The 14,208-nt window shown below is 40.0% G+C and overlaps 2 protein-coding genes across 6 annotated transcripts in view; one reads left to right on the top strand and one right to left on the bottom strand.

Moving 5' to 3' along the window:
- The window catches only part of TULP4 (TUB like protein 4), a 174,469-nt gene that overhangs the window by 150,035 nt on the left and 10,226 nt on the right, over positions 1–14,208 (bottom strand). The window contains exon 4 of one of the 5 annotated variants that reach the window (XM_074580499.1): positions 5,448–14,099. The exons of 1 other annotated variant lie outside the window; for it this stretch is intronic. The gene's annotated coding sequence lies outside the window, so the exon portion shown is untranslated. Of the gene's footprint in view, positions 1–1,846; positions 2,011–4,963; positions 5,150–5,447; positions 14,100–14,208 lie in introns of those variants that run through there. 3 more of the 5 variants (XM_074580497.1, XM_074580498.1, XM_074580502.1) reach the window with 3 other exon arrangements.
- The window catches only part of SERAC1 (serine active site containing 1), a 46,007-nt gene continuing 36,387 nt past the window's right edge, over positions 4,589–14,208 (top strand). Inside the window, exon 1 of the mRNA XM_074580513.1 lies at positions 4,589–4,608. The gene's annotated coding sequence lies outside the window, so the exon portion shown is untranslated. The remainder of the gene's footprint in view (positions 4,609–14,208) is intronic.

Genomic DNA, 14,208 nt, shown 5'->3' with positions numbered 1-14,208 from the left:
CATTTTTTATATTTTTATACAACATTAACTATTATCCACAGCCTATATTATCTGCAAGAGAGGATTTGTGTTAGTCAATCTCCCTTTTGTGTATTTTATTCAGATTTTAGACAGGTAGATCTTTGGGGTTGTGTTGTACTTTTTTTAGTTATTTACAACTGAAAGGATTTCCTAGTAGTCATTCCACCGTGACATTAGAATAGGGAGATCTGTTCTTTATCAAGCACAGGCAGTAATAACATTGCAAGTAATGTCTGCACGCCCAACAGAACAGGGTGCCCAACAGAGTAAAAGTGAGAGTGCTCTCTCCCTCTCACAATTTAAGAATTTTCTTAGCTATGGTCGTTCTCCAACTAAAGAGCCTCCTGTGGATTACGATCCATCACAACCGCAGCAGGCAGCCAACCTTTGCTTTTTCACAGTAACTTTATTTGCTACTTATTTTCAAAAACATTGCTCTTCTATTGTATTCTTAATATACATGCAGAAAGATTCTTTTCTTTCATATTGTGTCCAACATTTATGATTCTCTTCTATGTTTCTCATCTGCTTAAATGGTGCCAGGTACCATTGGTAAAGTATTTGCAGTAATTTTCTTTAAATGGCTATGTGAATGGGTTTGGCCTTCTTCCAACTTTTTCTTTGGAATTATTCAAACTAGTGAAACGAGATATATGAAGATTTTATTTAGAAATCAGTCTAGCTGCAAGGTATTTGCTTCAACAAATATTTAATGAGAAGAGTGTCTTCAAAGGAGAGGAATCTATTCCATCACGTGTATAAAGCAGAGGAAAAACTGACAGAATGTATTAATACTGAGAAATTCTAGATCTTTGTATTCTAATGGGAGAGTTAATCTTCAAGTACACGCTTCATGAAGAGTACTTTGCACTAGACAAGATGTTGGAGACTATTCAAACACTGGGTACTATGAAAGCATATGACTATCCATTGGGTCTGCTAGCTCTGAAACTATGCAGAAGACAACAATCATAAACAAGTCAGGACTTCTAGACCACACAAACAGCCCAGCTTTCCAGCAGGAGGTTCTCCAGACCAGCTTTGATGTATTATAGCTATCAAGGATAGCTATGCAGCTGAATAATACTAAGGTCTTTCATGGGTGTAAGCACAAAATGAAAACTATTATTATACTCCATTTAAATTATATTAAATTTTTAAGTAGTGTAAAACGATGTAAACAAAGGCATTAGTTAAAAATAACACAACACAGAAATAACAGATCAAATACAAAAGCATGGATCAAACCAAATATCAAACAAAACAAATGAACACAGAAACAGGCAGAAAAACTTCCTGGAACTGGACCTCTCTGAACATTTCCTCTTGGACCTTCTTTCCAAATAATTTGAACCCACACAGATCTAACTGAAGTCTAGCTGCTAGTCTGACAACAAACAGGCATTGTTTCTACAGAGAATCAAGTGAAATCACTGACTACACCTGTAAGACTACTGGCAAACACTTCATTACAGTAGGTAAGCCTTCGTCCCCTTTAATAAAAGGTTTACAGCTTAGATCTTTTAAGTTATAGGAACTCATATTTCTGGATAGCATTACACTATCTGGGAATGCAGTTCCCATACTATTTAGTATATAGTATACTACATAGTTCCCAAATTATAATCCTTCCATTATCAAATCTTTCATACACTTCCTAACTTGTATTTTATCCCTAAGCGACCCTTTAATGTATTGTCTTGAATTAAAAAAAAAAAGGCTTTCTGTCCTATTTTGTAAAGAATCAACCCAGTAGAAGACCTCCTCAAGTCCGAAACTAATTAAAATGCACCAATTATATAATTAGTGATAATCATCTGCTTACCACAACTGATAGAGATAGCTGGAAAACAACAATTTAAGGGTGTGGACTTTACAGAGTTTGTTCTGCTACCAGATGCATGCCAAAAATGGGACACCGAAGGTGATTGGAACTGTGGTTCCAGTCAAAAAAATGAAATGGGAGATTCCATACCATTTGTACCAGTTCTGCAAGGTGGAAATGAAGAAAAACCAAAAAGATATGAGGATGCTGGCCACGTAACTCAGTCCTCCACACACCCCCACCTTTCCCCACCCACCCCCATAAATATCAAGACACATCTGTACAACCTCTCTTAGCAGTGAAGCTCCCTGGTAACTGAACTAGAGACATGCACCATTACTACTTTGATCACCTTAACAGAAACTGTCCCGAATCATTCTCTAACTCATCAATTAATTTGGTTAAGCCTTCAGTAAGGTCTCTTCTGACACGAAGAGAAGTCTGTTCTACTTAAAGCACAGGCTTAGCTTCCAACTTTGGTATGGAAGGCACAGTATGAAATGACCTCAGGTATCACTAAACAAAATAAAAATGCTACAACAGAAAGCTGTACAAAACAGAAACATGAGTTTGTGGGGGGTTTATTGTAAAAAAAATTAAATCAAAAATCTGATCTTATTGTTAAACCTTCTTATAGAGTTTCTTACAGCAATCACAGGCAGACAATTATCTCTTTATGAGCACTAGATGAGATGAGAATAATTACCCTTAGATAAGAAGAGAATAATTACACTGAATTCTTTTGCAAGGTGCTTTGAGACCTACTAATAAAAAGTACTGCTAAAAGCTGTGTATTATAAGTATGCTTAATAATTACATAAAATGAGTACAACTTTTCCTAGAGGCTAGTTATAAACAAAACTAATTTTATTTGAAAGTTCAGCTGAACCAGTCATTTTTTGTCATAAAAATGATCCAGTGAGCTAAGGAAAGTTGCACTGCAACAGCTTTCTTGGTGTAAGCTTACAATAGAACCATTTAAATCTATTCATGAACTTACTGAAGAAAAATATATTGAATACTTTAAACTGTCCATCATGACCTCAGTATAGTTCTAAGTGGGTAGGGTTTTTATAATGAAATATGTTAGGGGTTTTAGAATAAACATCTGTTGACTAGATAGAACAAATTCCAGTCTGTTGTTAGAAGCAGTGATGTAACAAACACACACAAAAAAAAAATCATCTTTCCATAGAAGTCATTCACAACAGTTATAGTTGTCAGATTTCTAAGCTATTTTTAACCTTATAAATATCTATCTATATATACACACATACCAACTACCTCCTTTCAGCCCCCACGAAACTGATAATGACCTTATAAAATTCCACTGGGGGCGTGGGGGGATATGCAATTTTTTGAAATAGCTCCACTTCATTTGACATTCACATTGCCTGTGAAAAATGAGGCCCACTCGTGCAAATGTTCCTTATAAGAGCAATCAGGTTAGGAGCTCCTGGCATGAAGCTACTTCTTGAATTAGGATTGCAGGATCTAGTTGATAGCCAGCATCCCCAGGGATCACAATGATTTTGCTATTATGGAAAAATCTATGATGGTATTATTGAAACAGCTTTACCAGAAATCTTGATGTAACGAGAAATCTGTTCTATTAATAAACCTCTTCTTTTTATACAAGTTAACTCTTTAAGCTTAAATAGTTAAATGTTATCAGTTTAGTCATATAATCATCTTCAAAGCTGTCAATATTTGTCAATACGGCAAAACACTATTTTGACTGAGTTCTTACTATACTGCATTTTTTATGCAGTAAACCAGTTATTTTAGGTTTTAAGACTTAAATTTTGCAAATTATTTGTAAAAACAGACATTAAAAACAATTATTTACAGCTACCATATGTGTAGAAAATACCCGTTGCAAACACCCCTTACCTATTTAAAACACAGTATGTTGCTCATGAATCAGTTCATCCTGGCAAAATGAAATTGCCTATGACAATAATACGAGTGCAATTATTTTTTTTAAAGGCAAAGAAAAACCTTTCCCAGTTTTTTTTTCAAGCCTTTGTCTCATTCTTTTTTGAAAACATGTGTATCTAAATCACAGAAGAAAAAGGGCCCTTAAATACCAAAACATCACATTTGACTTCAGGAAGTCCCTTAACCTCAAATTGCTGGAGGCCTGGCTGGTTTCCCAAAGCTTCACAGCACGCTCACCCGGTTGTTATGGTGTTTCCTAAGCATCTGCTATTTGCCACTTGCAGAAACTGGAATCTAAACTAGACGGACCTTTGATCTGACCCCATACAGCTGTTTTAATTGTATGTTTTAACGTCGAAGTCAAATTTAAGTACCGAATTGGTAAACGATTCCCGCACTTTTCAGGAAACCTTTAGGAAGCCAAGGTGCTCGAACGCAGACATTTATTGAAAGGCATGATGTGAAGACACAACACAAAAGAATGCGAAGGAGTTGCACACGCTAGGCGAATATCACCGGATCGCAGGGAAAATTTCCGAACCGTCTCCCCGAGAAAGGCGGGGGCGTGGGGGGAATATAGGAAAAAAATAAAGAAAATCGAAAAACACGGGGAAAAAAAAATAATCGCAGCGCTACAGGCAGTGTGCGCAGGGTCACAGGTGATGCCAGAGGCGGCGCTGCCGCCGCCGCCGCCCCCCGGGGCTCCCGTAGCGCCGGCCGCTGCCGGACCCCGGCCGCTCGGTGAGGCGGAGCGGCGGCCTCCGGGAGCGGGCGGCGACCACCCCGAACCCCACCGGCGCTGGGAGCTCCTGGAGCCGCAGGTACGAGGGAAGGGACCGGGGTTTCGAGGCTGACGGGGGGAAGCGGGACGGGCGCCAGCCGGCGGCTGAGGCTCAGCCCGCCCGGGCTCCCTCAGGCGCGCGGGGCAACCGCCACAGAAAGGAGGCGGCGCGCGGCACACAACGGACGCGCACGTCCCGGCGGCGCCCCGGGACACACACACACACACAAACGGACCTCGCTACCGGCCCGCCCGCCGCTGCCCACCGGAACAAAAGGAAAACGTCCCCGGAGCCGCCCGCGGCCCCGCACAGCGCCCGGGCCATCCCGCCCCCCGGCGCTGGCGCCCCCGCCCTGCGGCCCTGCCCCGCGTATCGCCCCCCACCCCGCACTCACCTCGGTGGGGCGCGGCGGCGGCCACTCGCACGCCCTGGCTCCCTCCCCGCGCCCGCCCCGGCCCCGCGCACCTCCCTCCCTCCACGCCCGCCCTCCCGGCTCCGTCTCTCACCGCTACCGGAGCGGCGGCGGCTGCGGCTGGGCCCGACTCCCCCACCACGTGACCCCCCCCTTCGCCACGTGACCACCACACTTCCCCGGCCCGGCTCCGCCCCCGCCGTCCCTCCCGCAGCGCCGGGACGCAGAGACGGCGGGCGAGGGAAGCGCCCCAAACGCTCCCCTGCTGAGCCGCGGGCAGCCCCCGGCGTGTCCGTCCCCCCCATCCCCGCAAGGCCACGGACCGTTCGTGTGTCCCGGCCAGCGCCATGACGGCGTGACACTGTAACGCGACGTGATAACGGCTCATTTGACAAGGGGAAACAGCCGGGAAGGGGAGGGCGGGGGGAGGCAAGGCGGCCGCCTCCCGACCCCCTCAGGCCCTTACCTTCCTCTGAACGAAGAACGACAAAGCCACGACTGTGTACGGTACCGGAGGTTATCGGGTAACGACGCGCTTGGAGCTGAGTTTTCCCTCCCACGCTCAGGGCCGACAGCGGGAAGGAAAAGGAGTTGGTGGCAGCAGCGGGGCTGCAAGTCCCATCACCCGCCTCGGGCTCCTCCCAGCAAAAAATCACGGGCGCTGGCACCACTGTGCTCCTGCCTTTTGGTAGAAACCAAAAGCCACGGCGAGTGAAAGTTAACCATCTTGATTAGTGCCCCATGCTAAGCATAACCTTTGCTCGCAGAAAATAACGCTTACAATAACGGATCAAGGGGGTGTCTTACGGGAACAGTGCCTTTATCCTCAAACTTGGCAATTCAGGACACAGTCCAGAGATACCAACGCTATAAAACCTGGGGGAGCCTCAGTAAAAAGGGATTTGTATTGCAAACAAACTCTGAAGCTGTATTCAGGTACCGCATCCAGTGCGCATTCCCTTTCTTCAGAAAGGGGCAATGAAATACCTAAACAGAAAAAGTGCAAAGTGCTTAGTACTTTAAGGAAGCCAGGAACGAACTGTAACTATCAGCTCTAAAAAAGCCATCTAAAGAATAGTACATGGGGAGCAAGAAGTAAGGCGGCTAATCCCCTGCTGGCTTTAGTAATCAAAACTTACTGACCATTTCAGAAACTAAAAAGGTAAATATTTTTCATGCTATTCACCAAAGCTCCATAGGGCATTTACCTTACAACCTATAGCAAACTCTGTGCCACAGGAACCTCTAGGTCTGTGAAAACCTGAAGCCTGAGATAATGTGTTAGAGCTAGGTATAGATTTCTTCTGTTGATATAATTCTCATTTGGAAAGGAGATAGCTTTTTTACTGAAGAATTTCAGTGGCACTACCCAGACTAAACCATTGGGCATCCCTAAACGTGGAATAACAGTCCTATAGCTAAAGTGCAATAAAAAAATCATCAGGGAGTTAGAACTCCATTTCCAGATGTGTTACAACAGTTGATTATCAACTGGTGAGCTGTGAAGACCAGAGTCCCTGAATTACCTCCTAGATACCTGCAAAAGACAACAACAACCGAACCCCCCACCCTTACCAACAAGCTGAGGTTTATTATATTAGGATTACTTCAGTAGAAAATTTTGAGGATCCAAAACAGTTAAAACCACTTAATTCTTGTGTTTAACTTCAGCATCTGTGCCTTAGCTCAATTCCTAATTTACAGGCAATCATAAGAATTAAGGTTAGGTAGTAGAGCAAGAAACATCACAGAGCTTTTCAAAACACAACCGCATCTCTAAAACTCATAACTTGGTTTGTAATCCTCTCCACCCGTGGCACAGTGTAACAGTGCTGCCTACTAGTCCCTTCTCTCAGCTGTATTAGAAGTTTTCCATAGCCAAGTTCATAATCACAAGAGAAAACTATGTCTAGTAGTTTTTCACCAGCCTCTACAAACTATGATCATGAGTGAGTGATACCTTGGAGGAGTCCTACCCACCCTGCACATGTTGAGGATTGAAAGAAAATACACAGGAAGATGAACTCTCTTATCATCACTGCAGCTCATTCTATCAACATAACACATTTATTTTCCAAAATCAAATTCACACAGATACACAAGAGTCCCTGGAACTAGAACCAGATACCTCAGACTGTGTATAAACCTTGCAACAGGGGAACAGATGATAAATCCCAGTTGTCTATAAGCAACTACGTGAACTTTTTTTGAATGTGGAAATTTTTGATTTCAAAAACAAAACACAAGGAAACAATTTCTTCAACTCACTTTCCTTACTCTGCCCAACTAGAACACCTCAATTTTTTTCTCTTCAGGTAAAATATTCACACTCATTCACATTAAATGTTTTCACTGCAGACACAAATTCTTTTTCCCCACATCATTTCGCTTTTCATGATTTCTTCCCCATTCACAAGCTCACTCTGTTCACGCTCATTTATGCAACTTGGGTATGTTGGGACAGAAAACAAAGCACAGGACTTGGTTGCCTTCCAAATGCAAGTGACATCAGCACTGCAAAGAATAAAACTGATTTCTGCAGGTGTTATCTTCCTGGAACTGGTGAGCTGATAGTTCTCTATATACTCTTTATACGTTAAGTCAAGGGTGGTTGTTTTCTTAATCATACAATCACTTCCTAGAAGTGTTCTATATGCTCCATGAGAAAGGGGAAGCACACCTGAAAAATCAAATATAACCATTATTGTTAAGATCCTTTTGAATCCCTTGATTTAATTCAGGGGGCTCGGGGAAGGGAGGGCTGCATTTAAGTCTCTTCTGGGGGTGTAGCTCTTCATAATTTATCTCATCCCAAAGACAGTTTAATTTAAAGATGCAAATCTAGTAAGTCCAGATAACTACAGTAAGAAAAATAAAAACGAAAAACCAGTTCTTGAGTTACCCAAGGGAAAAGTAGCCTATTTCTACCAAAAAAAAAAAAAAGTTCTTGCCTCTTTCAGTGTAATCGTTAGCAGGTAAGCAAAATGAGTTCAACACTGGCATGCAGTTAAATCCACACTCAAGCCTCATTGTTATAAAAACTTGTCAATATCTTTGAGTTCAACAAACTAATATGCCTAACTATTTGCAGGACTGAAGTCTCTGCATGTAAAGTTTGCCCCGACTTTCTGAAAAATGCATCATTTAAATTCTATTTAAACTGCCAACAGAAAAAAATATTGGATTCCATTTCAGTCTAGAACAGAGATGGAAAGGGAAATCCTGCTTATACCTCTCATTGCTTTGATGACCTACAAGAGCTGCCTCCGTCAGACCATGACTGCATTCTTTTGTTGCTGGACAGTGACTTTTCAGAAAACTGCATCAATATTGCTGCTCTGCAACTCCTGAGTTGGATTTCCCAATGTTTAGTAGAATGGATGTGGAAGGATGTCTGAGCTCAGGGTAAGATTTTGGTATGAATTTCTTAGTAACATAGGCCAAACACCATAGAAAGTCCATTAATACTAACAGGTTTCGAGAAGACAAGATTTTCCAATTTCAGTTGCCCAACCTGTAATGTCTCTGGCTGGCAGTGCTAGATGGATGCCTCAAATGTCCCTGCCACTCCCAGCCATAGGCAATTCTGCTATATTTGAGCAAATACAGATTTCTTTTGAACCCTGAGTCCATCAGTGGTACTATTCATTAGTATAAAGGCATTGAAATTTAGCCTTTTAGTTCAGTTTATTTCCATTACAAGCTGTTAAAATGAAATATAATCAGTAATAAAAATAGTTATCTGAAGATTTTAAAGGGCTCCCAACTCAACTACTTCTGCTACACAAACAATCAAGAAGCCTAAAACACGAATGAAGCTACGTCATTATTTCACTCCAGTCTCTCAGTCCTTCAGCAAAGAAAGGGAAGCTGAGAAATACCAAAATACCCCAAATTGAAAGAAATAGGAAAAATTGCAAATTGCCCTTACGCATTGTAAAAAAAGGACATAAACAGTTCACCTTGTGGAACACTAACTCACAGGACCTAAACTAGAACAGGTACTTAAGGGTCTTGTGTCACACGGGGAAAACTGTTCTTGTAGATGCCTTCGTTATTGTATCTTCCTCCTTCACCTCTATCTGGATTTCCAGCATGAATGACTATCCCATTTTTAATGCACTGGAGAGTTTTGCATGCAAACTTGCTCACTTTTTTTACATGCAAATCTATTCACTCACACTTTTTCCACATGCAAACTTAACTCATTTTTGTTTGCTTTACACACTCAACTGATTCCAAAAGACATTTCCCTTTTGACGTACCTAACCTCACAATTTTCCTCCACCACAGAGGAACACATCAAAGACAAACAAGTCAGCTTCCCTGGGCAGATTCCCCAAGAAAGCGAGGATTTCCTCAGTAGCTGAGGAGAATAGCCAGGTTGACTGATGATTAACCAAACCCTCCAGTCAACTACCTGTTCACTGCAGCATCCTCCTGCCTCGTTTTTGTTGTGGAAGCAGCTCCAACCTTCCACATATATTTTTTCCCCCCCCCTTTCTTCAAGGAGCTTAATGTAACCTGAACATGGAAAACAAGATATCATCCCAGGATACCAAAAGAACTAACAGATTAAAAGCAGCAACGTTGTTTTTTTTTAAATTGTCTGCCAAGTGTATGACATATAAGAGAAGACAATATACTTGTATTCAAGAAAGAGAACAATAAGGGCAAGCTCAAGAGTTGTCTATCTGGTGTGAATGGCACATAAGGATTTGAAAAACATTTTGTAGATAAGAATAAAGACACTTTGGTAAATGTACAATATGGACAATATACACTAAATGTATGGACAATATACACTAAGTTGAATAGAAATGCAACTTTTACATTTTTTCTTCATCAGATAACTGATGTGCTAAACAATGAAAATATATTCTTGTGTTTTGTTGGTTTTTGGTTTGTTTTTTTTTCTTAACTTTACTTAGTATTTCAAATGGTGCCACACAAGATATTAATTAAACCGAAGAGATGAGGATTAGTACAGATGGCAAGGGATCAGAACTAATAAGGATGGTAGTGGATCACGCTCCAAAGAAAATAGTTAGACTGAAGATATATTATAACTGGAGTCCCTGAACAATCAGTCATGATACTGACCTTTTTAATATTTTTATTAGTTGACCTTAGAACAAAAACATGAGCGTGCTAATAAAATTTGCTGATGACACAAACTTGAGAATCAACAATACAGACTAGAACCAGAATATATATCATTCAGAAAAGAATGGATGACCCACAGAAGCCGACTAATAAAAAAATTAGATGAAATATGATAGTACAGAGTTCAAAATCATGAACTGAAGGACTTAAAAATGTTAATTTTAAACTGAAAGCATCAACTGGAAAGAGAGGAGGAGAAAAATCTGTATCTGCCTGCCAGCAACATAATATCCATATGGCATCAAAATTTGATGAGATCATGAAGGAGGCTAATACCCCCGGGGGAGCATCAAATTAGTTTTGTTTTTTCAAGAGAGGTCTGGAATATAAACACTATTGCACTGTTACTGTGAAGACTTCACCTAGAATCCTGCATACAGTTATAACCAATTACATTGAAGAATGATAAATTAAACTTCAAATGGGTAGAGAGAAGGGCCAGGGAAGACAGACATGGTTCTATCTATATGTTACTCTATTAAAAAAAAAAACCCCACAGTCAATTTTTACCTATTTCATTTGCTACATCAGACTAGGCCACCTTTTTATGCATTTCATAAGAAGTTTAGCATTATGAAACCCTAGTTCAAAGTGAGACCTTTGAATATGTCTATAATATAAAAAAGGCAATTAATCTAACTTTCTCAGCACAGCCCACGTTAGAATATTAAGATAAATAGCAGCTGGTGGAAATACTTCCAAGGTCCCTAGGCTTTTCAGACAAGTGCTTTAGTGGCTGAGAGATAAATTTCTATCTTTTTCAGCTTAAATCTACAGAGACCCATGTCATGTGTATATATATATATTCTTCAAAACCTCTTATCATTTCTAAGTGTGGTCTCATGAGCAGTTCAAGTAAAAGGACAGCACAGCAAAGCTTAAGCAATACTTTTTTTGAAAAATTCAATGGAGGCAACATTCAAATACAAAAATAGAAAATTATTGAAAAATACGGAAGAGAGAGGCCATCAAAATACTCAAAGTTTTAAGTACCAGAATTCTAACAACAGTTTATCACCAGAGTCCCAAATAAGTATCCTCTGTACTATCACCCTCTGTAGTAGAAAATGCAACAAATATAGAGGACTGTTGCAAAATCAAATGTTAATTCTTAAAAAAAAAAAAATCATAATTACAGCATGATACCTGCATTTGCTATGGGTAGTCCTATAAAGGAACACAATCAAATATTTAAGTCCTTTTACTCCACTGAAAAAATTATTTCAATCTAGATTTAATAGAGGAAAATACACTGCAAGAATATGATGAATATACGGATTTTTTTTTGCATTTTTTACGGTTTTAGCAAGATATAATACAATGATAAAAAGCAGATCTGTGTACAAAGAGAAAAAAAACCCCAAAACTTACTTTCATGAATGCCTGATTAGTGATCTCACTGATCATTTTAATCCCAGTTTTAGAAGGACATAAAATAAATTATTGATGTGAAAGGTCTGGTTATCCTTATTAGCAGTCCAGTTTCCTATGTTTGCTCCCCCTTGAGAACCCCACCACCTGCTTGAGGCTTACAGATGCTACTCAGTGCAAGGACTGCAAAAGCATCCCTTTCCCCCTTAAATTGTAAGAAATATCGTTGGGCAAGGAAGAGTATCTTTCTCCCACAAGGTCAGCATACTGTAGCTGCGGCGATTATACATACACATTGCCTATGCGTATATACACATGCGCACACACACATATACACAGGTAGGTTTTTGTGTGTGTTTATATACATATATACACATATATATGCGTGTATATACATATACAAATATATAGACACACATACACAGAGCCTTCCTAACCTGTCACTCAGAATTGTGGTTAGGCCAGAATGTGATCCTACGAAGAGACTTAAGAATTTTTGACTGACAGCAATATTTAACATGCATGCATGTAAGCTAATATACTAGCATAATAAGATCTCCTACAACTGAATGCATATTTTCCTATGTATGTTATGAAGTACCCCCAACATCTACTTTTACTAGAGAATACTTATATTTTAATAGGAAGAGAGAGCAGGACAGACTTCCATTGTGCATTTTGTATAGATAGCATACAAAGCAAGGCTGCAGTTCTGCTCAGTAGGAGTAGCAGAAAAATAAGTACTCTTATGCCCATTTTACAGATAGGAAAATCTACACTAGGGTGAAGGAAAGCTACCTGCTTAAGATTATAGAGCAATGTCAGACTTTTAACTTCTCTTACTCTTTTAACTTGAACTATAAGTGGTGAGATAGTCTGAACAAAATAATGTTGTTAACATCTTCCCTTCTCAAAGAGAACTAATTTTCACAGCTCTAGTAGTAAGGCAGAAGCAAAACCATTCCTGTTAAACGTGGTGCTTAGTATCACATATGATCAGGTCTTGAAAGCTAGCAGAACAACTCCAAGTAGTAAGTTCACTGCACTTGGTAATAAATTTCCATTTGCAAGAACAAACCCTTAATTGCTTTGCTAATATTTGCTTTGTATATTTATTACTTTTCAATGATTTTCTTACCAACATCTGCAAGAAACTGGAACTAATGACTTGGTGTTTTGTCTATGTTCTCAACACTTGTTACACAATTTATGTATTTAAATGGCTGCTTCATTAAAAAGGATCAACCACTTGGCGCCAGAGATCATACTTAGAAAAAAATCGCATTCAATACTTACTGGTGCACACACAAGTTATTCTCATATGTATTTTTATTTTTGTAGTTTTACACCCTCAGAATGCCTCCTTCCCACTCCCTACAGCTCCTTCTGGCTCCTGCTGTCACACAGCAGACTAAATAGGCAGAAATGATTAAAAAAAAATGCTACTCAAAGCCAAAAGGGGAAACATTCACTAGTTCCAAGACTTCAGGTTCCCTGGTCCTCCTGACAGATTTGTTCAGATACTTAGCTTTACCTACTTCTCATCCTCCCTCTCCTGCTCCTCTCAAATGCTGTTTGCATCTGCCTGTGCCCAAATGGCAACCTGGCCAGCAGCAAAAAGTTGTCACAGTCCTCCATCACACTGACCTCACCATGGCTGTGCTTGACAATATCAATTTCAAATATTCCTTAAGATATCAGTCCTCTTTTTTCTTAAGTTTTATACTGACTTAATAACTTTCCCAAAATTAAAAGACACTCTCAGTTTAAACCAAAAGCAAAGTCAAACACAGGGAGCATGCTTCATATTACAGCTGAAGAGAGATTTTTCTTTCATATCTTAATTTCAAGTTGGTTGATGATACAGAAGGCTATCGTTATTCCAGGGTTACTCACCACTACTGAATCTCTAGCTTCTGGAATACCTATATAGCTAATGATAAACATACCACAAACACACAAAACTTATTTTACACCCAATAAAGTCACCAATGTAGGAGAATCCAGAGATTAAAAGGAAGCAGAACTACACTATCACTCCACACAGAAAAGTGGTCCATCCAGGACAGAAACAAGGCAGAATAAAAGGAATAACATTAAGAAAATTTGCTCTCACAGTCCTCATGATATGTTCACTCTGATGATAAATGCAGGACCTTCTGTAAACCAATTAAGTTCTAGTTAATTGCAAGTACATTTTTTGGATAAAAAAAATTAAAATTCATTTGAGTGCAATCTCTCTCAATTTTGTCCTTATGCTCCTTGTGATCTTGTTCGATTTTAGAATTAACAGGAAATGCTAGTTACAAGCCTAAAATACTCTTTCCCCTCTTTCCTACCTTCTTTCTCTTTCATCCTACCTCACCCTTCTAGCTTCAAAACAGCAGGAACACAACACACAAAATGCTGACAGATTGTAAAGGTTTGCTTAGCATGTTTACCTCTCACTACTGACAGTATATCAGCTATGCCAACATTGTAGAAATGTGCAATACTTTCTTATCTACAAGTGATCTCTTCACAGCTGCGAGTGTGCCCATCATCCTGCACATCCTGAAATTTACAACTGGGTCCATCTTTCCTGTAATAGAAAAGTGAACAATTGTACAGCTCTGACAGCCAACTCCTTCAATCTACGGTCATCCAGAAATTTTGCTTGCTGTTTCTCTCCTGAGGGGCTAGTTTTATGG

This window comes from Larus michahellis, chromosome 3 (assembly GCF_964199755.1).
Source record: "Larus michahellis chromosome 3, bLarMic1.1, whole genome shotgun sequence".
In the NCBI taxonomy this organism is placed as follows: domain Eukaryota; kingdom Metazoa; phylum Chordata; class Aves; order Charadriiformes; family Laridae; genus Larus; species Larus michahellis.
Note: the sequence above shows the minus strand (reverse complement) of the source record. Positions and strands in the feature narration are given on the sequence as shown.